This window comes from Podarcis tiliguerta (assembly GCF_965153285.1).
Source record: "Podarcis tiliguerta genome assembly, chromosome: 5".
Taxonomy (NCBI): domain Eukaryota; kingdom Metazoa; phylum Chordata; class Lepidosauria; order Squamata; family Lacertidae; genus Podarcis; species Podarcis tiliguerta.
In genome coordinates, this window is record NC_139538.1 from 53,070,950 (window position 1) to 53,097,750 (window position 26,801).

Below are 26,801 nucleotides of genomic sequence, written 5' to 3' on the forward strand. Positions count from 1 at the left end.
TGGGACTACTAGCAATGGGCAGCTTCATAATGCTTCCATGTTCATGGTCTTGAAGGAGGCTTTGCTAGGGATTTCATGCAGCACAGGGCCAATGCCTCTGAGGCTACACAGCAGCTTCTAGACTCAGTCTGCATAAGTATGGTCAATGAAAGTCCTCCCCTCAAGGATAAGGGACAAGAATAGGTGTAGGGGACGTCTGTCAGCTATATGTTACTTATTTATTATCATTTATTTATATAGCCGCAATATCATTAAAAAATCAGAACACATTAAAAAAAAACCAGAGACCATCAACTAAGATTTACAGAACAATTATCACTTCCTTGACTCCTTTCCTTTAAAAATGTAGGTTCATAATTTTTTTTAAAGAAGGGAATAGGAATGACAATATGATGGATTATACAGCAGTGGCCATTATGTATTATATCTACTTTCAGTGATGGGCTCTATCACTGTCCAGGGACTATCACAGGAGATTCTGGCTGTTTGCAGCTGTGTTATATAATGTTCCTCGCTTCCAGAGGTCATGAGTAGGAATGGCTTCAGATTCCATTGAGTTGCCTTCAAGACCACATCCTGCTTCCTCCACCGAAGAACAGAAAGGAGCAGGGATGCTCTGAACCAGGTATTCTTTCTGCCCACACTCTTCTCCCCTTCACTGGCTATGTGGCAACCATTCAGAATTTTTGCTCCTAACAATCAGAGCACAGTGATCAAAGTATATCCATCCATGCCTGGGCTATAGGTTGCATGGCATTTCTATCAGATAGCACAGCTAAAATTACAAACATCAGTGGGATGTTTATGCACTGAACTGCCTATGAGGGAGGGATGACATACTACTTAAAGGAGATCACCTAAAAGCAGTTTTGGAAATTTTATTCACCATCTGGTTCTCTGCCTCATTCAGAAGCAGGGCCCCAGTGTATTAAATGCTGAAGAAGCTATAGGATCTCAAAGAGCTCTTGGTGCAATCTACCCATAATGGATATGTAGTAAATTGTTACTGAAAGCTAAGACACAGTGAAAGAGTGCCCAGATGATGGAAATAACCAGTATCCATCTTTATTGCACTGTATCTAAGCTTTGTTGCTCTTTCACTGCAGAAACAGAGGACGGACAGCTGCCTCATTAATTAGCATTGAAAAGAAACACAGAGCCATTTGTGGTACATGAATGGAATGAGCTCTTAAGGGTATAACATCAATACTAGGGTAATGAACAACAGGGCCCAGGGGGACTGTGCTAAAACACAGCACCAGAAATGCATCCTTGCTAATTATTAAATTCAAAAGACAATTGGATGTAAAAGAAAATCATGCAGCCAGTTGAAAAAATTAAATAATAAAAAATCATAATGAGAAAAAATAAAGCGAATAGGAACTTGCCATAAATCCTTTCTCAATGCAATTTCAGGAAATGGCTTTAAAGCTTGCAGGATTTGAGTTTCAGCTTGAATCATATTATTTCAATAATAAGAATTACAGTGACATTTTCATTTCATCCGTTGACTGAAAATGTGTGAAGTGTGTGAGACCAGGCAGGCAGGCAAGCAGGCAAAGAGCAGTGATTCTAAACCCTTCTGCTGAGCAATCTTCTTTTCCTCTAACACAGAATAATTTCACTTTAGAAAACCAACCACTGTATGTAATCAAATTGGTAAGCTGAGAACGTAAGTTGAATGGATCTCTGGGATTTGATGAACTATGAACCCATTCAGTGGGCTGCTGAATTCTGTGCCCAGGTTGTATTTCAGCCTATGTCTACCAGACCCTTAAAGAGTTTTTTTAAAAAAAGCTGAAAGGTGCAACAAAAATGTAAATTTGGTTGCAAAAATGTAATTTTAGTCGCCAGGTCTAGCCACTCCATGAGGAATGCCCACGTAACACACAACTTTATGTGTATGACATACCTGCCAAGTGCTCCAGGAAAAAAACATGGAACATTCCATTTTTTAATGAGAGATTGCAGGGGCCCTTTGGGGTGCTGTAACCACATCAAACCCAATCTTATTTGGGCACAAGAAGTGGGAAACACCAAAAGTGTCTCTCCTTGGGAATAAAATACAACTGTGATAAATTGAATAACTAACAATTTGCTGCTTTTTTCATGGTGCCCAAAATCAGCTGCCTGAGGCAACCACCCCACTTTGCCTAATGGTTGGGCTGAGCCTGGAGTTATTTCACCAAATATGGCAAAAGATGGGATGCCATTTCCACTTTGCTTTGTATCCCAACTAGCACACACAAATTGGGAAGGAATTGGGCAAAGGTTACCTCTCCTCAGCAACTGCACTTGCTATTTCCCCGATGGAATATGGCCATGGATAAACTTGCAGGATGGAAAATGAACCATTCTGTGTTTTTCACCTTTTTTAGAAGTCCAGAAGCTTTATCCTTTTTCAAATTGAGCATGTGAATCCATGTACTTTTATTAAAAGTTACTACTGTTGATCATGACCATACCAAATTGATTTTACTAGCTTCCCATAGCTACATTTGAGCTGGCATCGCTTTAGACATTTTACTTCAGAGAAATGTCAAGTATGCATTCGTCTCCCTGACCGCAGCTCAATTCAAACAAACTAGACTAGACATCTAATAATAAGTGTTATTCATTCGAAAAGGGCTCCTCGATGAAACAGCACATAACTTGTCACTAGTATTTCATACTGTATCCAGCAAGATATATTAGGCAAGGAGGGAAGCTAATACTCTTTCCTTCTCTTTCAATGACGTTTTGCATTTTATCATGTAAGACCACAGAAGGCCTTCAACTGAAGCATGCCTTCAACTCTCATATTGGTTTTCATTCTCTTGCTCCTCAGACCGCCAGGATTTTCTTATTATTGGAAGCAGGAAAAATACACAAGATCCAACATTACAAAGCCTGAAAAGTCAATTAGAACTAATTGTTTCGGGTTAGTCTATGAAAACAGTATGGCAATGCTGTATTTACAGCCGAGTGCCAAAGTAAAGAACAAAAGGTAGCTTGCAGAGTTTTGTTTCTCATAGGAAAATTTATATTTTGAAGCTTAATTTCTAGCAGACTTGGTTAAAAGTTGGCCTAAAAGCACAATGTGAGGTCTCAATCCACGGATGTTTTGTGGTAGCTACTCTTTGTCTCTCTTTTTGTTGCATGCCAGGGGACCTCTTTTTTCTCTAGCATGTGATGACTTTAGAGTCACAGAGCTTAGGCGCAGAGGGACAATTTGTTTCCAGTTTAAAAGCAGAGCCCCACCTACCAGCCCCCCCTCCTTGATTCTACCCAGCATGAGAGCCTTTGTACTTCAAGTGGTCCTTTTCTGTGGTGTATTAATGATGACACACAACCAACTCCCTTGTTCCCACCCTCCTGTAAAGAAAATCAGCACCGAAGCATGAGCAAGATAGGTTGAAGATAAAGCTAGCAAGCATGGAAGAGCAGTGATCAAATCTTCAGCTGTTACCGGTAATTTACTAATGATCTTGCTACCTAACTTAGAAACCAATACTGAAGAGTTCTGAGAATGACTCCACCATTTCTGAAGCATCTTCTTCCAGATTAGCACTTGAGTTAGATGAGCCCTGCTTCTCATGCATCACCACATAAAAGACACAACAATTTCTGTGCCAGAGATATGCACAGTACCACTAACACATACAAACAATCCTTCCTTGGACATCCTTGGCTAAAAGAAGGGGATGTATCAAACCAGATGCTTGAGCAACATCACCATCACTCATCATAAATCACAACATGCAGACTCTGAATGGCTTATATACTGAATGTAACGGTGGTACGCCCCTTCAGTTGGTGTTGTTCAGCAAAGCCAGGAACTCAACTACAGTCCAAACTAGGTTGGCCCAAAGGGGCCCTTGTAAAGGGTCAGCTCAGTTGCCTTGAATCAGAGTCAATCATACTCTAATACGATTTTGCCAAATTTTTGTTGCGCTCTTAAGTAACCACTCTATTTCCTTCTGCAAAAGAACATCAACTGGGCCCTGCTCGGTTTGTACAGTGCTGGATGATCTGCACTCAGCTGGCTACCCAACCCCAGAACAATCTTAGGTCCCAGATTTGATCATTACCCCCAGGAGGGAAAGAAACAACTTGAGGGTCTGTTCCAATATACTTGCCATTCTTAGCTTGGCATTCCTTTTTCCTCAGCCAGATATCTGATCTCGTTCCCCAGAACTTGCCCAGAGTTTTGTTGTGCCTGCCTGAAGACTCACCTTCAGCATTATTCCTCATCCAGTCAAGACCAGATATCCACAATGAAACAATCTTAATTCTCATATTTATTATAATAAACTACAGAGAGAGGAAGGATGGAGCAACCAGGGAACACTGTATCATCAAAGCCTGCGGCACAAACAAGGACTGTATTAAAATGCTTTCAGATGGCTCAAAAAAGGCTCTGTCCCAAGCAGTAGTTTCGGTGCTCTGAATAGACCCCAACGTAGAGTACAGGAGCCAAAAACTTTATTTTTAAAAAAATGACCTTGTTTTCACTTGAACTGAAGCACAGAATTCTTTCATAAGCAGACATGTGGATTTGATGACATGCCAGTTTGACTTTCGGAAATAAAATAGAATCTAAACAGAGTTGTGCATTCATAGTAAAAGTCACACTTCGGCACATACAAAATGCACTTTTAAAGGGTAATGAGTTAGCTCTATCTTACCTGTGTCTTCTTTGTGGCAATGCAAGCTGCTTGTTCCTAGTTACTGAAAGCAATTAAGCCATTCACAACATAAGGTAAGGGTTGGGTTTTTTTAAACCTCCGTGGTTATCAACCAATTTGACAAGAAGGAAAATTTCCTCTTGACAGCAACTATGGTACCATGTTAGACCCTAACCCTTATTTGATCAGCCTTCCCTTTGGTTGGAGAAACTGCTTGGCATGAGGCTCAGTGATTGTATAAACACAACACCCCCAAGCCTTACAGCAACTAAACTTGTACTTCTCATCCAAATGGCAGACTGAAAGTTTAGCTGGGTCAGGAAAGGCAACACAGTCTAAATGCAACTGCCCATGGAGTTGTTATTCATTCTGCCTGCCTCCCTCCCTTTATTCTGAATTTTTGTTTTCTTTTAAATCTGGGGCACCTGTGGCCCTCCCAGATGTTATTGGACTCCTGTTAGTCTCAGCCAGCATAGCTAAGGGACAGAGACACTGGAAGTTTAAACCCAGAACTATATTTGAAGGGCCACAGCTTCCCCATCTTTGTTTTAAATTTTTTTTTATTATTATTAAAGATTTTCTTGTTTTACAGAAGTATGTGTAATGTCTCTCGTATTTTTTCCATGTAACGTTTTTACAAATCAGTTTCATTTGTTGAGACATTGGGGGGGAGGGGGGAGGGGGGAAGATGGGGGGGTCGGGTGGCGATGTTTCTATTTTGCTTAATTTATGTAGGGTTTGGTGTCAGCGTTGCTCGTGCAGGTTCTCTGCTGTTCATTTGTGTTTCTTTGGTGGTGAGAGAGGTTGGGGTTGGCCTAGAGTGCGGTTGTTTGTTTGTGATTGGCTGTGGTGATCTTTGTTTTCGCGTGTGAGTGGGGTGGGTGGGTGTTTTGGATCAGGTTAGCCATATTGATTTGTATGCTGTTGGTGGATTATTGTCATTGTCCTGTTGGGCTGTGTATGTGATAAAGGGGAGCCATACCGGGGTAAAGGCGTCTTCTTCTGTTTGTCCCCGTGTCAGTTTCAGTTTATTAGTTAATTTTTCTAGTAGGGCTGTTTCCCATACTATTTGGTACCATTGGTCCATGCCTACTCCTGAAAGGTCTCTCCAGCTTTGTTTTAAACAGAACAAGCACAACCATGACGAGGGGGATTTAGAACAGGGAATTAAGGTATAATGGGAACAGGTTATGACTGACAGGGAAAAAGGGATTGATGTGGTGTCCATAGATTGCTTCACAAACCTTTGTACAAACCCGCCGCCCCCAAGTTACCACATGATGTCACCTTTCCCTCCATCATTTCAGGAGATGAAGATACATTTGAGTACAGTGGTACCTCGGGATCCGTTCCGGAGCCCTGTTCGCATCCTGAACAGAACGTAAGACGCAATAGGCGTGCACAGGTTGTGTTTCACTGCTTCCGCGCATGCGTGTGACGTCATTTTAACCATCTGCGCATGTGCAAGTGGCGAAACCCGGAAGTAATGCGCTCCGTTACTTCAGTTCACCGTGGAGCGCAACCCGAAAATACTTGATCCTGAAGCATATTTACCCCGAGGTATGACTGTACTTATAACAGCCCAGTTCACTCAATAGCCCCATCCTGTACTCATCCCCTCCCTCACTGCAAACCCTTATAGATTGCTGAAGGCTTTCCTCCACCTGCCAAGACTCTATATTGATTTACTCTGAAATAGCCTCTCCTGTACTGGCTTGAGAGGCAGGTGTGTTAGAAGCATATATTTTGGAAATAAATACATTACTGCTGCTGCTAACAATAATAACCATTTCCATTTTGTTTATTTTTTATTTTATTTTATACCCTACTTTTGGGTCCTCTTTACACTCCTGAATCATTTTAAATAAAAAGTTTAACAGGAAGCTTAGTCTCACAATAAATCTAGTTAGACTTACAGAAAATGTAGAACTCAGCAGTACTTACTAGCAACTGGCATGAAAGACATAGGTGGAGCCATGTGGATGGGAAAGTAGTAGACTCTAGAGCATATATATATATATATATATATATATATATATATATATATATAAACATTACACACGCACATATATACACTGTTTATTTTCACCAAAAAACCAAAATGGGAACCAATACTTACCAGGAAAAGGCATCAGAATACAGAAAATTTGAGCATGCGTGTCATGTATGGAAGTCTGCTACACAGATGTGTCCTTCGTGAAATCATTTGTTGTTTAGCACATGCATGTAATGTGTAAGATCAGAGTGGATGCCTCTGAGCATTTTTTAAAGACCTCCAGATAATTACTCATAACTGAGTTGCATCTCTCCCCAAAAGGTGGGTCATATCAGTATCACCTCCACCACCTGTGTTTTCCTAATAACTCTTTTGTTTAAGCAAAATTTAAAAATTCAAAGGAAGAAGAAATAAGAATACAGAAGAAAAGGGCAGATGAGATGAAAGACAGAAAGACAGAAAGAAAGAAAAACAGGAAGAAATAAAGACAGAAAAGGGGCCTAATGTGACTCCAAGCAAACTTTTCTGGTCCCTCCCCAAATTCAGTTTTGGACAGGGGTGTGGGGCAGTGGGGGTAAGTAGAAGGCGTGCTATGATGGGGAGAAAGGTTTAAACCCAGCCCCTTGTTGAGAATACAAACCACTCCCTCCCCAGTCATCAGCCAAATCATTTTATAACTAGGGAGGAGGTAGCAATAACCATTGCTGCCATTTACAATTCCCATACAACAAGTACAAGGTGAAGTTGCTCGTCTCTCTTTGGAGGAAAGCAACCATGAAATGCAAATCAGGCTAGTCTCCATCTCAGCGATTCCAGGCATCAGATACTGTTGAGCCCTGCTGCTGAGCAGGCAGGCATTGGCACAAAGCTTCTCCCTATGCTAAAGGAGGTTGGCATGATGCCAGTGACCACCTTCCTTTGAAACAGCTCTGTGTCACATTAACTTGGAATATTGGAGGTCACGACGACAGTCTGTCTGCAGCATTTCAAACAGTCGAGAGAGACACGCAAAGAAAACAGTTACGAGTTCCCAAAGTAAACTCTCTCGCTTGATCAGCAAAAGGTCTGCTGCGGCTGCACATGGACTTCAGAAGGCGAGTGGAGCAACTGCTATGAATCAAAAGCAAGTGAGCTCCCTCAGTTTAACCACCAAAAAGCTGCCACAGTGAAATATTGCACTACAATTAAATGTGCCACCCTTTTTATGCCTGCCATATTTCCTCTCTGGGTCTCTTCAGTTTCAACCCAATTTGTCTCCTTATTTTGCATTGTTTCACAGTGCTCATAAATGTTTATTCCTCTCTCCTTTTTTCCCACAGGCCTCTACAGAAATGCTAGCTATGCTGAGGCACAAATTAGACCTAATATTACAAAGTGAGGGGATGCAGGTGGCACTGTGGGTTAAACCACAGAGCCTAGGACTTGCTGGAGGTTTGAATCCCCATGATGGGGTGAGCTCCTGTCGCTCGGTCCCTGCTCCTGCCAACCTAGCAGTTCGAAAGCACGAAGTGCAAGTAGATAAATAGGTACCGCTCCAGCGGGAAGGTAAACGGCATTTTGGTGCGCTGCTCTGGTTCGCCAGAAGCAGCTTAGTCATGCTGGAAGCTGTACGCTGGCTCCCTCGGCCAGTAAAGCGAGATGAGCACCGCAACACCAGAGTTGTCCATGACTGGACCTAATGGTCAGGGGTACCTTTACCTTTATTACAATGTGGGCCTGTCCCAATCACATATAAAAGAGCCTAGCTGTGACAAAAAGTCTTTACTTTATATACTTTAGAGAATGCCCTCTTGGATTAGGCCAAAGGCCCATCTATCCCCACATCCCGTTCTCACAGTAGCTAACCAGATGCCTGTGGGAAGCCTGCAACCAGAATTTAAGTGCAACCTGGCTCCACCCTGCTCTGTTTCCCAACAACTGGTATTCAGAGACACACTGATGGTGGAGAAAAAACTTCTACTAGCTATTGTAATGGCTTGTAGCAATTAACAGCCTTATCAAAAATAACTTGCAGGAACAAATTCCATAGTTTAACGATGTGCTTTTCTTCATCTGTCCTCAATCTTTCACCATCTTGCTCAATTTCTACTATTATTATTAGGGGGGGGGGAGAAGAAATGTCTCCAAGCTAGTGGCAGCAGGCTCCAAAAAGATAAGACACAGGCAAGGAGAGTTTTTTTCTGTCCCTTTCTATCCCTTTTGCTCCAAACCTTGGTTCCATCCCTGCTCTGTGTGCTGTTGGGGCAGGCCCACATTGAAGAGATGGCCCAGCTTCCATTACCTCTTGGTTGGTTCCTGCAGAGGTCTCCTTGTTGAATCTGCTATGGAAGAGTGAAGGACCAATGTTGTTCTATAGCCCCTGTTTTTTCTCCAGTATGGAACAGCAATCCCACAATGCATCTTCATCCTGCTATTTTCACCCCATGCCTCACTCTTTTTCAACTATGCTCCAGTATGTCATCCAAATGAGCTCAATTGCCCCTTTGTTTCTGCAGGTACAGCTAGCCCTGGTACAAAGGCACTCCGTCTTCAGATTGCCATTGTCTCAGAGTTTGTTTATTGTGAGCAATGCCGGAGCCCTGCAGCTTCTGGTGACTAACACTGCTAAGCATCACTATGCCTCTTCCCATCCCCAGAAAGGGAACGAAACAACACAAGTCCTCAGTACTTCTTTTGTGCAGGCACAAACTGAAAGCAAAATGTCAGGGTGAGCAATGCAAATGAGGTTTCTTAGCCAATGGTCCATCTGTCCTTTCACTTCCCTTTCTGTCTCATTTTTCTGGATGCAGGCAGTGTTCATAAATAGTCTATATATCAAAGGAACCGTCTGAGTTTACACTCTAGCTCCTCCTGTTTACCAGGTACAGTCTCCATTTTCCAATACCTGTACCTAGGCAAAACAATGTCCTTGGTTTTTGCTGTTTGGGACGAAGCCAACTGAGTTCAATGGGCCTTACCCCAGAGCTAAGTGTGCATAAGATTGCAGCCATGATTATTTGTTCTGGGATGAATTGGAGAGAATTGACACCTTCTATTTTAACAAACGCTGAAATCCCAGGCACATTTACTTTTGAGTAAACAAATGTAAAGGTAAAGAACTCCTGAATGGTTAAGTCCAGTCAAAGGCAACTATGGGGTGCAGTGCTCATCTCACTTCAGGGAGAGGGAGCCAGCGTTTGTCCACAGACAGCTTTCCAGGTCATGTGGCCAGCATGACTAAACCAGCTTCTGGTGCAACAGAACACCATGATGGAAACCAGAGTGTACGGAAACGCCATTTACCTTCCCATCGCAGTGGTACCTATTTATCTACTCACACTGGTATGCTTTTGAACTGCTAGGTTGGCAGGAGCTGGGACAGAGCAACGGGAGCTCACCACCATCAAGTGGATTTGAACTGCCAACCTTCTGATTGGCAAGCCCAAGAGGCTCAGTAGTTTAGACCACAGTGCCACCTGCATTTGTAAACAAATGTACAATTGGTCCACATGCATCAATTGTATTAAACATTCTTAAACTTAAAAGGGGGACATGGGTCAGTTTACTGACATTCCTTGCTTTTGAAAATGTTGTGGAACAGGCTGTTGCCAACTAACAGAATAAAGCTTCCGTCAAGCAATGAAGAGCCCTGATCAATGAGGGCTTAAAAGGCTGTGTGTGAGGTTCAAGCAGTGATCCTTGAGCCGAGAACAGAAATGTCCTGCTGTAACTACAAAACAGAGAGTATGGCTAACTTAAATACAGTATATGTCCAAGTTAGAAGGGGCATAAGGAAGTTACCCAAACACCCACAGGCATGATATTCAGAAGATGGGAGTTTGTGGCTTTGGGGACCTATGTTCATACCATCACAGTGAGGGGTCTGTAATCAGTAAAAGATTCACATCTAGGGCACCAGTAATACAGAAAAAACATCCTTACTGGCTGCCTTTCAATTGACTTCTTTCCTCTTGTCTTAAGAATGTGGCAGCATTTTCTATCACTATAGGAGTGTTTCAATTCCCCCATATCTGCTATGGAACCATTGTCAAAGGTTTATACCAGTAGCGGTAACCTCAGACCCAGAAATTGTCCCCCTGCCTCCAGTCCTCTCTATATGGCCCTTGAGACTCTCACCAGTTCACATCTCTCACCAGTCCTGCTCCGCATCCTCCACAGTGTGTCCATGATACTGACTCTTGCTTGCTTGTGGAGAATGGAAAAACATGTGCGGGTGACAGAAATATCTAGCAAAAGCCATAAACCTTTGCTTTTCGCATAGGTGGGATATACAACATACTGTATGAAATTAAGAACCTGCACTGTTGCTCTGGTCATTTTTGCCTCTGGCCTCACCCACCACTGGCCTCACCCCCCCCCCAGCCCTGCAGAAGGTCACCCACAAAGGAATGTGGTTCTCAGGTTGAAAAAGGTTGACCTCCCCCTGAGGTGCGTCTCTCTCTGCCCTCTCTCTGCCCTTCCATTGCTGCCACCCAAAAGCCCACTGAAACTTAAAAAGCAGAAGAAGTATCTCCTATCAGCTGTCCAGAGCTGTTCTGTTAAAACAGCTGCTTATGCTGCATCGCTGGAGAAAAAGTACATGGATTTTCACAGACAGATAAATGCAAAATTAGCAATAATTACTATACTTTACTTAGAAATACTGCACATCTCAACTTCATGGGGAAGACTGTGACCAGATGACCTGTTGCCTGCTCAATCTGCTGTCTGGGTGCTAAATACTGAGAGGCAACATCAAGGGCCCAACTCTCTCTTCCTACGGTTCTTTAACTTTAAGGTAGTGTTGGACCAGGCAGCCCTTTAAAACAGACTGCCATCTTTCAAATACAGGGCTGCAAAGTAGGATATGTGGTTTAGCATCTACTGGACTTCAGCAATGGCAGCAGGCATCAAAGAATTCTCCTTATCGCGAAAGGAGCTGGAGGGACATGGTGCACTTTGGAGTAACAGTGGAGTGTTTGAGCAGGAGAGTGAGGTGGAGCACAGAGTGGGGCCTGCTCATCAAAAAGCACACTAAGTGTTTGTGGAATGTGTAAGAGTGAAGATTAAAGCTTACTTTGCACTTTCAGGCTCTCAAAAGTACAGCAAACTCTTTACTGCAGAAAAAGAGACTGTTGAGGGTAAATTCAGTGTGACATGTTAAACGTAAGGTCATCACAAGTCACCTATAGAATAGCACAGGAACAAAAGGCTCATTAGATCATTTTGTCACTGAGTAAAGGGAGTATGTGTAAGTACTTGTGATTCTCTTAAAATGGTTATTGTTTCTTCACCCTCTCAATGGGTTCTGATTACAAAGTAGAAAATAAGGATTAGACTAGGTGGACAAGCTTTCAGTGGGTGCTTCATAAAGAGGTCCACAACCAGAGTTACCACTTAAAGATGAGTAACAGGAACTTTGAGAGGGAAAGACCACAATGTAATGAGTTTCTTTTAAAACAAATATTTGTGGTGGCTCAAGGGCAAACAGCACAAAATCTTGCCAGCATTCAGTCAACTGACTCTGCAGAGCTCTACTCATAAAACACCGTGCAAAGGATAGCCTGTTATTTGTGGCCAGTGGTTTCCACTGATCATGCTCCCAGATGTTAGGAACATTTACAGCATTTTCTTCCCCTTTGCAGCAGTGCGCCCCCAAACACCCCACATAAAACACAGCAGAGTAGAAGTGGCACAGAAACCCAGGGTTCCTTCCAGCTTTAACAGGCTGGACTCGAAATCACTGCATCATGAAAACATAAAACCTTACGTTTTGTGCAGGGCTTCCAACAACAGAGGCAGTTTCATGGAACATTACAAACTGCACGTAGACACATGAGCCATATCCTCCACCCACTGAAACACCAGCACCACCACCTCTCCTAAACTGTACAATATGCACATCGCAGCCCAACTTAGCCAGCAATCAAGGAACATGGGATCCAACTCAGCCAGTGCTATGTAGCCAGACAATATGTGATTAAGTTTGTTGGGAAGGCCTCCCGAAGGGAGAAGCCAACATGGGAAAGTGCATGATAAAAGTGCTGAAGATCTCAGCTTGACATCCAAAATTAGATATCCCAAGCACAATGCTGGGCATGACATCAGCATGGAATTTACAGATGAATTTGAACCTACTGCATAAGTAAAGCTCTTGTTTTTTCCTCTTGATGGTCTCCCGGTTTTGTGGTTTCTTCTGCTTATCTTGGGAAAGCAATTAGGTCATTGGTTTAGACTCTGCTTGGGATGTAATGTGATCAGAGAATAAAATCCTCATATGCGAAGGCAAGATTGTAAAATGTTATTATTTCAACCCTCACCCCCTAACTGGCACCACAAGGAGATTCTGGGCTATTGATAGTCCCTTTGACTAATCACAGCTTCTTGGCCCTACATAACAGCGATGTGCAAGTCATTTGACATGGTACTATCAAAAGCATAGACGTTTTTGAAAGAGTATGGACCCTGACAGTGAAATCAGGAATCATCTTCTTCTGGCTTTAGCATATATGAAAGGTTTCAGGGAGAAGAAACTTTGGTCCTACACATGTATGCAGAAAGAGAAGTGGGGAGCAGCTTCTGGGTGCAAGTTTCAGGCAGATGAAAAGGAAACTCATACACAGTATTACATATGTCTATGCTTGAATGAAATTTCAACATGCAGAATTAATTCTATTTTAGGTTGCTCTTTCCTACTATGGGGAAGAGACCTTAATTCCATGCTAAAGCATATGCTTTGCAGGCATCACAAGACACAGATATCAATACATGCATATAAAAAAGTAATACTGGTTACAGTCAAAAGAGTCTTTTTGGACATGAACAACATCAAGGGAGGGGGGCTTCAAGGACAAAGGAGAAATTGTGATGCTCCCTTGTTATTTTTGATACTGGATACTGCATGTTGCTTGATAATCATGTTATATTGATAGTATTGAAATGTGTTATTATGTTTTGGTTTTGCTATGTTATCATGAAATTGTTTTTGTAGCGTTTATAGAAATGCATCCCTGTTTCTTTGTTGTAAGCCACTTTGAACATGATTTTTTTATGTGGAAAAGCAGCATACAAATAAAAAGAAGGAATAAATGAAAATTAGCAGCGGCCAATTTCTTTGAAAAATAAAACCAAGACTCTCAGAGTAATATCTTGACTTGGCGAGATAGTTTTTTATGTGTTTTCCCTGTGTTAGGACCATTAAATGCTGCTATGGTTGCCTTCCCTATTTTAATAATCCTGTTTGGATTATTATATATAATCCAAACTGAATATAATGGGTAAATTAACTTTAATGAGACAAGAATGTCCTCTTGTATCAAATCAAATCAAATACCTTTATTGGCATCACAGTACAAAACATTTTAGGTCACTGGGACAATTAAAAGAACAAGGGTGAAGCTGTCAAGGGTCATAAGGTTACACTGTGATCGTGTGTACTTAGATATTGTCCTCTTGTAAATTTTATGAAGTTGTCTTTTTAAAAAACAACAACACAATGTGTAAACAATATAAAGCAGTGTAGAAGCCCATTTCTTTCTAGACTTCAAGAAATACAAACTGCATATAACCAAGCCATCAAATATTCCTTTTTGTATTTCAGCATCATATTTCTCCTTCATATCTCTCAAAGGAAATGTTTAAAGTAAAAAGGGAATGATTGCTCCAAGCACATAATTAATTGTTCACCAAAGATGAATCATGCAATACTTGGAATAGTTTAGGCAAAAGTTTTCCTGCTCATAATTAATTGTGGACACAAATGATAGCACTCAGGCACTTAATTAACTAATCGTCCCTTTAGCTGCAGTGAACAAGCAGGTATTCACTGTCGCTGGCCTCATGATGAATGACATCAGGAATTTTAGTTGCTCTTGCAAAACCGCAGGTGTGAAATTAAAAAGCCAAGTTCTAACCTATTCAATATTGTGAGGTTGGTTTTTTTGTGTAGAGAGGGGTGAACAGACAACTATCTCGCTCCCTCAGCTGGGCATTTTGACTGTTAACATGGCCTTTTTATTTATTTATTCAACACACTGTCATTCTGCGGAAAGTTGAGAGCAGTTAGGATTTCCACCCCCCCCCCCCCCAGTGAAGTTCATTTTGGAAAGGGATTTGCACAATGCCTGCCTGCTTTTCCAGCATACACATCCAAGTGAAGGAGAGCTACTGCATTCCACTCGTAATATGGAAGAGCCACTATTAGTCACAAATGAGCAGTAAATTCAAGCAATGAAACAGCAGGGTTACATTCCACCTTCATCCACAAAGGACAGCAAAGAGTGATACAGCAAAGAGCAACAGTTGCAAACATTTAGAGCCTCCCCAAAGCAAATACATTTCCTTTCACAAATCTTTCTCCCTACCCTTCCTTGTTTAGCCAGACTTACTTCCCTTTCTGCATCACCAGGAAAAGGGCAAGTTCTTCTAATTGCAGGTGGGGATCCTTTTCAGCCTGGCAGGCCAGATCCTGACCTCACCCACTGGGCCACTTTGACAGATGGGTAGGGCCCATCTACTTGTCAGTCACCTGACATCACCATCATATCAGATGACCCATTTTCCCTTTCAGGGTGGCTTTAATTTAAGCTGCACTACAAGGACAGATCCCAGCTGATGCAAATGGGCTTCCACTTGTCCTAGATGTTACAGAGAGAAAGGGAAGAATTAAATCTATGTCTGCTGTTCTCAATACTTGCCACGTAGTCAACGTCGTTTGTTGCTTGGGCCTAACAGCCAAGGTCAAAAACACCACAGCAGCATGAAACAAGAAGGATTAAGCACAGTTTTCACCCACAAGAGGTGTTGTCCCTATTTCTGCTAAGAAAAGTCTGGTTGCCTCAAAGTGTGTGGGAGGTAAACTATGAAAGATAATGTTGCTGGATTACTTGGTGTTAAAGCCAATTGCTTAATTGTTGTTTTGGTAAGTTAGCACACAAGTAATTTTAATTTTGAAGTAGACAGAAGAAGCAAGAGTCACACTGTGTGTGAGAGATGAGAGAGAGAGAGAGAGAGAGAGAGAGAGAGAGAGAGAGAGAGAGAGAACAGAGTTTTCCCACTGAAATGCTCTCAAGAACACCATGCCATTTACTGCTACTTATGCTCAGAGATGGAAGATGTTGCAGCAGTAGTACAAGCCTCTGTACTCATGTCCTTGAAGCCCTTTCCCTCAAATTCATTTACAAATGATGTCTCAAAGCAGAATACAAAAATAAAATTCCAATTCACAATACTTAAAAACAACAAGCCACTCTATAACATCAAGGTGATCAGATCCTAAAAAACCAAATCTCTCCATCCCCAAACATAGGCTTGACCACCAAAGAATGACCCAGAAAAGGGTACTACCAACTACACAAATTAACACCCTTAAGAAATGTCACCCCCAAGATGCCAGTGTTGATGACCCTTCCTTGGGAAAACATTCCATAAATACAGTGGCTTTGCCATGGATGTTGATATCCTCCAGAACCTCCACAGCACATTTGAGACCACAGGGAGACTACTGGGCAATGAGGTGGGCAATATTATCAGCAGAACCCCCAAAATGTCACATGCCCAACCCAAAGTGCAAAACTCTCCAGACGTACTCAGCCAGACAGGAAGCCTGAAGAAAGAGAGAAAGATCAAACCTAGTGACCACAATGGTCCTCCTCTTCTTAGTCCTTCAGTCTGCTCTGAGGCTGCATTGAATACCCAGCTGGGCACAGGTGGGAAAAAGCAACTCTGCCCTTCTCAGCCACCTAGATTTCAGTTGTGCATGCCGTCCAGCCTCCTCATCCATGATCAGGATGTAGATGGGGAGCTGAATGTGTGAATGCTCAGAGCATGGAAAGGCTGATCCAAAATATTTGGCTCATTTTAATAATGGCATATTGATTTTGGGTGGAGGTTGTACATGAATCAGTTAAATGGAGAAATTCCTCTCATCTGAAATATAAGGCACAAACCAGAGACTCATTCAGGGAAAGCAGACAAACAGGTAAGCTGGCACGTGAGCTTGGATGTGTACTGACTATAGATGATAAGGAGTTGCATGCACATGCATACCATCTGGCACAGAATTAAGAACTTTTGGAGGGACCTGCATTTTTCCTGGGGTATTAAAGCATCTATTAGAATTGTGCAGTACATCTTATCAGAAATAAACTTCAGTCCAGAAATTACCTGGATCCAAAATCCCCCATGAGTAAAGTTCATTTTGTTTGTTTGGTGTGCTCCATAGAGTGCTTAGCAGCAGCAGCAGCAGCAACCCCTTTTTTGTTCTAAAGGCTGAAATCCATCAGGCACCTCTTGCTGAGTGCCAGTCTCCTTGGTATTGGAATAAAGATTGCAAGTCAACCCTAGTGATGGACAGCACTGCCTTTGATAGTAGGTCAATTAACCCTGTCCTTACTCAGTAAGCAAGGGGTGAAATTTTGGAGAACAGTTTGTATCAGAGCCAGTGGTGTGAAGAATCACGGGGGAAAGGGAGGCGAAGAAAGTTGAGGAATGCAAACCTTTTGGATACAGTAAGATATTAAAATATATATGAGATATCTTGTTATTTTGATTAAACCTTTAAAAAATGATAGCAGACTTAGCAGCTGTTCAAACAGCAGTGGTTAACATCCTCCACAGGTCTGTCAGCAGCAGAACTATAATGTATTGTGACACTCCTCCCACATTTTGTTTTTTAACCATGAAGAACTACAATACAAATGGCTGCTTATAGCACTAGCAGCTCTGCCCACAGAACACAACACTGAAGGAACTTTCAGTTCATTTTTTCTTTTGTTTGGCTAAGAAGATCACGGGAGGAGTGAAAGCTGACTTTGGCTCTTACTTTGTTTTATTGGGCTGATGAGGCCCACCTCAGAGAGAGAGAGAGAGAGAGAGAGAGAGAGAGAGAGAGAGAGAAAGGTAGCCAGAAAGGATGACTAGTTCTGGAAAGTACTCATACCTACAGAGTACAGTTTACATTAAGGTTCAATAGAAACTGGCAATTTTACTTTGTCTAAGTTCTGCATGGTGTTAGAGGGAGTCATATCAAGCTCTAAAGGTGCCGTGTCTATTGTTTTTGTGAATTAAAAGTGTCAGCCCAACATTCCACAGCACACATGAATCAGTCACTGAGATTTCCAATGTGCCAAGTTTCATGCTTGGCACACCGGCTTTTGAGGTTATTTAATTAAGATGAAGAAAAGAGAACTGTAATAACACACAACCCAGTCTTGCAATCCTTTGCGAAAGCCACAGAGGAACCATGAAAAGCCCTGCATGATCCTGATTCCATTTAATTTTTGGAGGAGTTTTCGAATGGATCCATTCAAATGGGAAAACCAGAGGACCAATAGACCATCTGAGCTGACCAACACAGTGAGGTTGAATGAACAACAAAAATAGCTCAACACCAGCACAGAGGAGAAGCAACGAGCTGTCATTAGAGAGCAAGTGTGAACAAGATGCAAACACAGTCTGCAAAGCATGTTTGTTTTTAACATCTGAGTATCCAAAGCGCCTCAAAGTTGAGGGCACTTCAGAAGGATCCCACCTTGGCTCAGAGAAGCATGGAATCTATCCAAGAAGCCCACTTAGTTCTTGATACAGGATTCATCAGATGCATCCCATAATTTTTTATTCAGAAATCGGAAGTAAGTGCCAGTAAAGCCAAGAGGGGGGGGGGAAAGCAACTATAGTTCCTGAAAACAGATTCAGGAACAGAAACAGCTGTCAGAACAAAAAGTGGTGAATCAACCCAATGGGACAGTCACAAAGACCAGAGATTTTACACCCATTCATTAATAATGTTTTATGAATAAAAAATAGGAGGCTGCTAGAAGAAACAGATGGCATGGCATTTTGTTTCAAACTTAAAATTATTCTAGCCCCTCCCAACTCTTTAGATTCTCTAGATATGCAATACTGACTATTCACCAGGTTTTTTAAAAATTGCTACCATGAGGTGATTTCCTTTTCCCAATTATCTTGTCCAGTGTGCATTGGAATCATGGTGCATCCCAAGTCCAGCAAAGCTGCTCACTGATGAAGCTGTCATAGACCGGCAGAGTAGACTGGATTTAATATCAATATGAAGTCAACCATACATTTTGCAAGGAATAAAATCTAGCTGCATCTGCTTATGTGCAAGTTACACAGCTCCTTTGTGAACAAGGCAAATCATGTTCAGAAACTGGTAGCAGGGACATAATCTTTTTCCATGTCAGAGACAGGTAAGAAAATCACATCCTCACAGGGAAAAGCGTGTTTCCTTTCTCAGGAAAAAGGAAAGATTAAAATATTCTACCACATCCCAAGCTCCATTAGTTGGCTTTACAGAGAAGTCAATCAACACATGCTACAAGTGCATTCCTGAACACTGAAAAGCCAAAGCTCTGTGGGAAGGAACTAAATGCAATAAAATATTACTAGAACTGTGTTCACATTTTGCTTCCCTGAATAACTGACTTGGTTCCAGTATTGAACAGCATTGCTTATAACCACAATCCAGGTATCTTAAATTATGGCAGCACACAATGTCATGGTTAGAATTAGCATAAAACCTGGATGGAATACAAAAGCCTCTGGTACATTAGCATTTTATCAGAGGAAAAGGTTGTTTTTGTGCTTGTCAATTTTTGGTCCTGAATGCCATACTGAATTCGGATGTTACCCAAGAGAGAAAGAATGTGGTCTCTTTTCACATGCACAAATCATGGCACTGAATTCAAAACACAGGAACTGTGGCAATGCACTTCAAAGGCTTTCTGAAAGTATCATTTGGCAGCTGGCTGGTTCTTTAGAAAAACCTGCTAGGGAACATAGTTGTGGAGTTGCATTCCTCCAATACAGTTTTCCCCAACCTAATGCCCTTCAGATATTTTGATAATGCCTGACCACACTGGCTGGGACTGATGGGAGCTGTCAGCAAAAACATCTGGAGGGCACCAGATTGGGGAAAGCTGCATCACCTAAGGCAAACACTCTTTGAAGGGCCTTCAGCTGAAACTCCAATGATCCATCATATAAAGGTCTAACCCAGCCCTTTTCCATTCCAGAAAGTTTCCAAAGTTCCAACGTTTCCAAAATGATTGCAGATTATTAGAAAATGATTACTCAAAGCATAACTAACACATTTTTAAAACATTTTAATTACTGCCTTCCAGTGGCGTAGCGTGGGGGGTGCAGGGGGGGCTGGCCGCACCGGGCGCAACGTCTGGGGGTTAGGGTTAGGGGGCGCAAATTACTTGCCTTGCCCCGGGTGCTGACAACCCACGCTACGCCACTGCTGCCTTCCATACCACTCGAAAGGCAGGTTGCACCCAATGTGGTTGACAGAAACACTTGTTTTATATTACGGAGCAACGTAGAAATAGTACAATTGGGGGGGGGGGAATCCACATGAGCCAACCACTTTCATGGGATGACAATATGTCTCAAATCATTTTTTCCCAAAATCAAGTGACTTTGTTTAAGAAATTACAGCAGAAATTGGATTATTTATCATGGTTGCTATTTCGTGTTCTAAGCCCCTTCACTGTGCTCATAAAGAAAAAGAAAACATACTCCATATTTTAGCTTTTCCTTTGTTATCTATAAATGAACCTGCATATGTCATATGGTAGGTGTGGGGAATCTTTGGTCCTCCAGATTCTGCTGGACTACAACTCCCATCAGCCCCAGCAAGCATGCCCAATGGCCAGGAATAAAGGGAGCTATAGTTAAGAACATAGCAACAGCCTACTGGATCAAACCAATAGCCTATCAAGTTCAGCATCGTGTTCTCACAATGGCCAGCCAGATGCCTGGGGGAAGCCACGGAGCAGAACATGAGCACAAGAACACTCTTACCTCCCGTGGTTTCCAGAAATTGGTATTTAGACACATTACTGCCTCCAACTGTGGAAGTAGTGCATAGCCACCATGCCAAGTAGCATGATAGCCCTCTCCTCCATGAGTTTGTATAATCTTCTTTTAAAGCTATCCAAATTGGTGACCATCACTGCCTCCTGGGAGAGCAAGTTATGTGCTGCATCAAGAAGTACTTTCTTTTATCTGCCCCAAATCTTCCAACATTCATCTTCATGGGGTGTTCATGATTTTTAGTGTTATGTGAGAAGGAGGAGGGGATGTCTACCCACTTTTTCCATGCCATGCATAATTAAAAAATTTCCAATCCTCTAAACTAAAAAAATCCGAAATGCTGCAACCTTTCTTCACGGGGAAGTCGCTCCATCCCTTTGATTATTTTGGTGGTCATTTTCTAAACCTTTTCCAACTCTACAGTATCCTTTTTGACCAGAACTGTACACAGTACGTTAAAGCTATAGTTTTCCCAGTAGTGATGTATGGAAGTGAGAACTGGACCATAAAGAAGGCTGATCGCCAAAGAATTGATGCTTTTGAATTATGGTGCTGGATGAGACTCTTGAGAGTCCCATGGACTGCAAGAAGATCAAACACATCCATTCTGAAGGAAATCAGCCCTGAGTGCTTACTAGAAGGACAGATCGTGAAGCTGAGACTCCAATACTTTGGCCACCTCATGAGAAGAGAAGACTCCCTGGAAAAGACCCTGATGTTGGGGAAAATGGAGGGCACAAGAAGAAGGGGACGACAGAGGACGAGATGGTTGGACAGTGTTCTTGAAGCTACCAGCATGAGTTTGACCAAACTGCGGGAGGCAGTGGCCCGCAGGAGTGCCCGGCGTGCTCTGATCCATGGGGTCACAAAGAGTCGGATATGACTAAACAACTAAACAACAACAAACAAACAAAATCCAAAATGCTGCAACCTTTCTTCATGGGGAAGTTGCTCCATCCCTTTGATTATTTTGGTAGTCATTTTCTGAACCTTTTCCAACTCTACAGTATCCTTTTTGACCAGAACTGTACACAGTACTCCAAATGAAATCCCACCATAGACTTGTACAATGGCATTATGATCAGCAGCATATGGAGGGTCCACGGTTCCCCACAACTGCACTATGGCAAAGAGCATGAAAAAATCTATTGGCCTACTTCAAGCTCACCCAGAACATGAGAGGAGCAAGCATAGCTTAGTGGCAGAGCATACACATGCAGAAGGTTCCAGGTCCGATTCCTGACAGTTAAAGAGATCAGTAGCAGGTAACGACAAAGACAAAGACCTGAGATCTTGAAGAACCACTGTCAGTCAGAGTAGAAAACACTGGGTAATAGGGACAAATCACCTGGCTTAGTGTAAGGCAGCACTCCTTGTTCTTGGAACCATTTTGTGTAGACATAGGCACTGACATTTTTTTTACTCCCCACTCCCTTGAAGAGCAGACCTCCATGCCAAATCACAAATCAATTTGGAAACTACCCTTTTAAAAAAAGGCTTGGAAGCCGCCATTCATGAAAGAAGTCCAAAGGCCCTTAGCTATGAAGCTTTGGGTCTGGGCCAGTAACTTCATCTGATAAGGCCATTAGATCAGCACCACAATATTAGGCATTAGTTTCATCTGTACTACTTGAAATGAGTTTCATATTTACAAAGGTATGGTTTTAAATAAAGCCCAAGTGGACCATTGTTCTTAAAAGTAACGATATGCTGACTTAAGTCAACAACTTGCAGAACTGCAAGGGCTAAAATGCACTAACACAAAACGGAGAATGTAAAAGGGAGGAAGTATGTGTGTATGTGTGTGAAATCCCCTCCAGAAGAACTGCGTTTCAAAGCCTCTCATAATCAAAGCATTTGAAGAGTCCCATATAGCACCCTTAACTGAGCCTGACTGTATTTGCCAAGCCTAAGTATTTTTTCACAAGAGCATGGGGGGGGGGGGACTAAAGAATCCTTGAATCAGCCTGACTCCACAAAAGGACCATTGTTTTATCAAAGCTCAGACAAACACAAGAGCATGTGATCATCCACATTAGAAGCCACCTTGGTTAATTCAGCTATTTTCTGCCATGATCTTAAAATGCCTTTTTAAAAATGAGAGAAGCTGACTGGATTTAAACTGTAATTATTGGTTCAAGCAGAATATGAACACATCACCCATTGCTGCAACCTGCCAGAAACTAGTGTTCCTTCCCACCTTCATTCTCCTAAATCAACCTGCAATCCCATCAAAAGTTCTCAGACCAGATTTGCAAGGGCAGCTAATCTTTCACCATTCATGGTTACCTGTTTGTAACTTCATTAGAAATTCCTGCTGACTCAGCTGGTGAATATTAGCAAAGATTTGCTGATGATCCAACTCATGAAAAGGCTCATATGTGTTTTCCCAATGATAATCACAAATCATTTTATACAGGGCAAAATTCTTCATTCAGTCCTAATGCAAGTCAAAGACCAGGTTGCTGTCTATGTCAACAATTGCTGGGCTACAACCACTACAGCCTATGAATTTTCTAATATGCTTGTTACATTCCTTGTATATACTAAGCGTTTGTTCAGATTTGTCTTGGCTCTGATTTCATTCTCTTTCTAGTTGTGTCAATGTGTGTCCTCTCTCTCTCTCTCTCTCTCTCTCTCACACACACACACACACACATACTCACACACACGCGAATCCTGGCTTGACATTTTTTTGGATGAACTTGCTCCAGTTTATCTTTGGATAGTAGACTATGGTAATATTATTCCAGAACAAGATCTGTTTGGATTAATAGCTTCCAATGGTCCTCTCTAAATGCCGTGTCCTTGCTTACAAAAATAAAACTGACAAAGCAGCAACTTTAAGTTATCTTCTATGATACAGGAAAGATGACACCAATCTTCCTGAAGGCAAAGACCTTGGACCAGGAATCTCCAGCTTCTTAAAGAAACTATATGACCAAAAACAAGGAAGGAGCAAGCCACGGCTGCTGGTCCTGAGAGGGGTGTGGTTTTTCCTCCTGCCCAGCCTTTCCCCAGAAACTTGGGTGCTCCACCTCGTCTTCAGTAAGAAAGAGTGTTGTGGGACAGAGGTAGCCTTGCAGTTGGCAGCAGAGGAACACGGTAAGGACAAGGTTCAGGCTACTTCCTCAGAGAACCACCAGTATCTCATTCAGGGCTCTTTCAGCTGTAGGACACAACCCTGCCACCATCTTCTGACTCAGGAGGAGTACCATTGACTCCCCAGCCTCATAGAAGCCAATGACTACAAAAGAAGATGAGTACTCTTTGCAGTTGCCTTAGCAGGGCACCCCCTGGAGCTGTCCAAGGTCATGTGTACACTCTTGTTGATGTGCCCTCTTGACTGGATACTGCGTCACACTTTCACAGAACATTTATCCCATGATCACTGGTAGTCCTGCGGTTAAGCCACAAATGAAATGCCTCAAAAGACGAGATGGTATTATTATTCCTACCCCACCCAGCAGAGAAAGCCCCCATAGTAGAAGTCTTTATCCAATTGCCATCCATCCCATATGTGGCCTAGATGAATTTGCTGTGTTTTTGCCATATAATCCATTTCACTAGATCCCTGCATAATTAAGTTGCTCTGCTTCCAGTTTTATATAAGCTCCAGGCAATTTGGAGAAATAAAGTTATTTCCAAACTAATATGAAGTTTAATGAAAAGGTTGAACATTTTATAATACCCACATTAAAATTAGTATTTTAAAAAATTTTGGCTGAAAATGCAATCCTTAGGGGTGGGCCTTTATATAACGGAGGCATCATGCAGAAAGAAACTGCTAAAGAGAGATGCTCCCTTTTCCAGTTTGGTTCTATTTTTCAGCTTCAGCTGCTGTCATTCAAACTGTAACCCCCACACCCTCACCAGTGCCATATCCCAATAAAATCTTAACCAGTGATAGGGAGCCTGTGGTCCTCCAGATGTTGCTGGATGGCAGCTCTCACCATCCCTGACAATTGGCCATGCTGCTTGGAGGTGAGGGGAATTAAAAAAAAAAACCCAAACACATAGAAGGCTATGGGTTCCTTAAAGGTAAAGGTAAAGGGACCCCTATCCATTAGGTCCAGTCATGACCGACTCTGGGGTTGCGGCGCTCATCTCGCTTTATTGGCCAAGGGAGCTGGCGTACAGCTTCTGAGTCATGTGGCCAGAATGACTAAGCCACTTCTGGCGAACCAGAGCAGCGCATGGAAACACCGTTTACCTTCCTGCTGGAGCGGTACCTATTTATCTACTTGCACTTTGATGTGCTTTCGAACTGCTAGGTTGGCAGGAGCAGGGACTGAGCAACGGGAGCTCACCCCGTCGCGGGGATTCGAACCGCCGACCTTATGATCGGCAAGTCCTAGGCTCTGTGGTTTAACCCACAGCACCACCCGCGTCCCTATGGGTTGCTTATCCCTGTGCTAAAATAACTGTAGTATTCTGGAAGAGCATCCCCCCTCCCCGTACACAAAAGAATTACATGGGCCAATCTGATGGGCCAAGATCAGATAGCCAATCTTCCTTGGTAAAAAAAGGCTGGGATGCTATCTCTAAATGAGACCAACCAATAGGTTAAACTGCTTAGTTGGCTGACAGCTACAGCTAGTTGCCCGTTTAGTTGTTAAAGCTGATATATTTTACAACAATGGGACGCGGGTGGCGCTGTGGGTAAAAGCCTCAGCGCCTAGAGCTTGCCGATCGAAAGGTCGGCGGTTCGAATCCCCGCGGCGGGGTGCGCTCCTGCTGTTCGGTCCCAGCGTCTGCCAACCTAGCAGTTCGAAAGCACTCCCAGGTGCAAGTAGATAAATAGGGACCGCTTACTAGCGTGAAGGTAAACGGCGTTTCCGTGTGTGGCTCTGGCTCGCCAGAGCAGCGATGTCACGCTGGCCACGTGACCCGGAAGTGTCTCCAGACAGCGCTGGCCACCGGCCTCTTGAGTGAGATGGGCGCACAACCCTAGAGTCTGTCAATACTGGCCCGTACGGGCAGGGGTACCTTTACCTTTACCTATTTTACAACTCTGGTCAATTGCATTGTTTCTTGATGTGCCAAACAAAAAGACATTTCTCTCGGCTCCTGTTCTGACAGGTGGATTTTTAAAGCTAAAGGGAACCCCTGCTGAGATCAGCTTTGTTTTGCTAAACAGAAAGCAACTAATCAGGTGTTAATTGACTGAACACGCACACACCTCTGTGCTTATCTTCCTTTGGGTAACTAAAGCAGCTGCATGGCTGCGGAGACTTGCCCTTTGGAAAGTGGCAAGAATGCATTGTTTTGTTCTCAGTTTACTTATTCCTTTTCAGGTTACAATGTAATAGCAATCAGAAAAAAGAACATCATTGCCCTTTACCCAATATCATAAAATACAGTGGGTTAAGTACTTAATTGGTTCTGGAGGTCTGTTCTTAACCTGAAGCACCACTTTAGCTAATGGGGCCTCCTGCTGCTGCCACGCCACCGGAGCACAATTTCTGTTCTCATCCTGAAGCAAAGTTCTTAACCCGAGGTACTATTTCTGGGTTAGCGGAGTCTGTAACCTGAAGTGTATGTAACCCAGGGTACCACTGTATACAATAAACCGCAGTATTGGAGAAGTCCATTGTTGTATATCAACCTATAAGACTTTTCTAAATGTACACTAAAAGTATCCTGCTATTTCTTGCTAACAACAGCAGTAAATTAAAAGATCACTGAACTGATCCAATGGATTCAAAAACTATTTATTAACGCAACACTGTCGCCTCTTGCATAGCTGCAAAACAAATCCTTTGTCTTAGTTTGGGGGGAGAAAGAAAAATGCTCTATGGAAATAATTAACATTTATCACTAAATAAAAGCATTGGAAATTCAGTGCAGAAAGGCAAGGATAGTGTAAATCTACACATATTCCGAATGAAGAAAAAGAAAGGCATTTGGTTCTAATACAGGAGAGGGCTGAATTGATGGTTTTTCTAGAAATAAGTTTTTTGTTTTTTAAGTGCAAAAGTAGCCTAGCTCGAAAGCAGCTAAGTCAGAATTGGCACTAGTGATGTTTTTTATGCCAACAAGGAAGGAGACAATGCTAGTTTTATAAGCAGTGTTGTGGGTTTTTAAAAAAACTTCTGTACGGGTATTTATGGACATATTTCAGTATTTGGTTAATAAGTACATGATGTTCCAGCATTATCCCTTCGCATGATGGCCAAGGCAAGGAATGGAAGACTGGTTCGAAGGAGATTCTGCATTTCTCCCACCATCCGCTCACATTCCTAAGCGGGTATCTTTTTTCACTCTCTTTATGGATTTTCACGAGTTCACAGAATGACTCCCATATGAAAAAACATTAC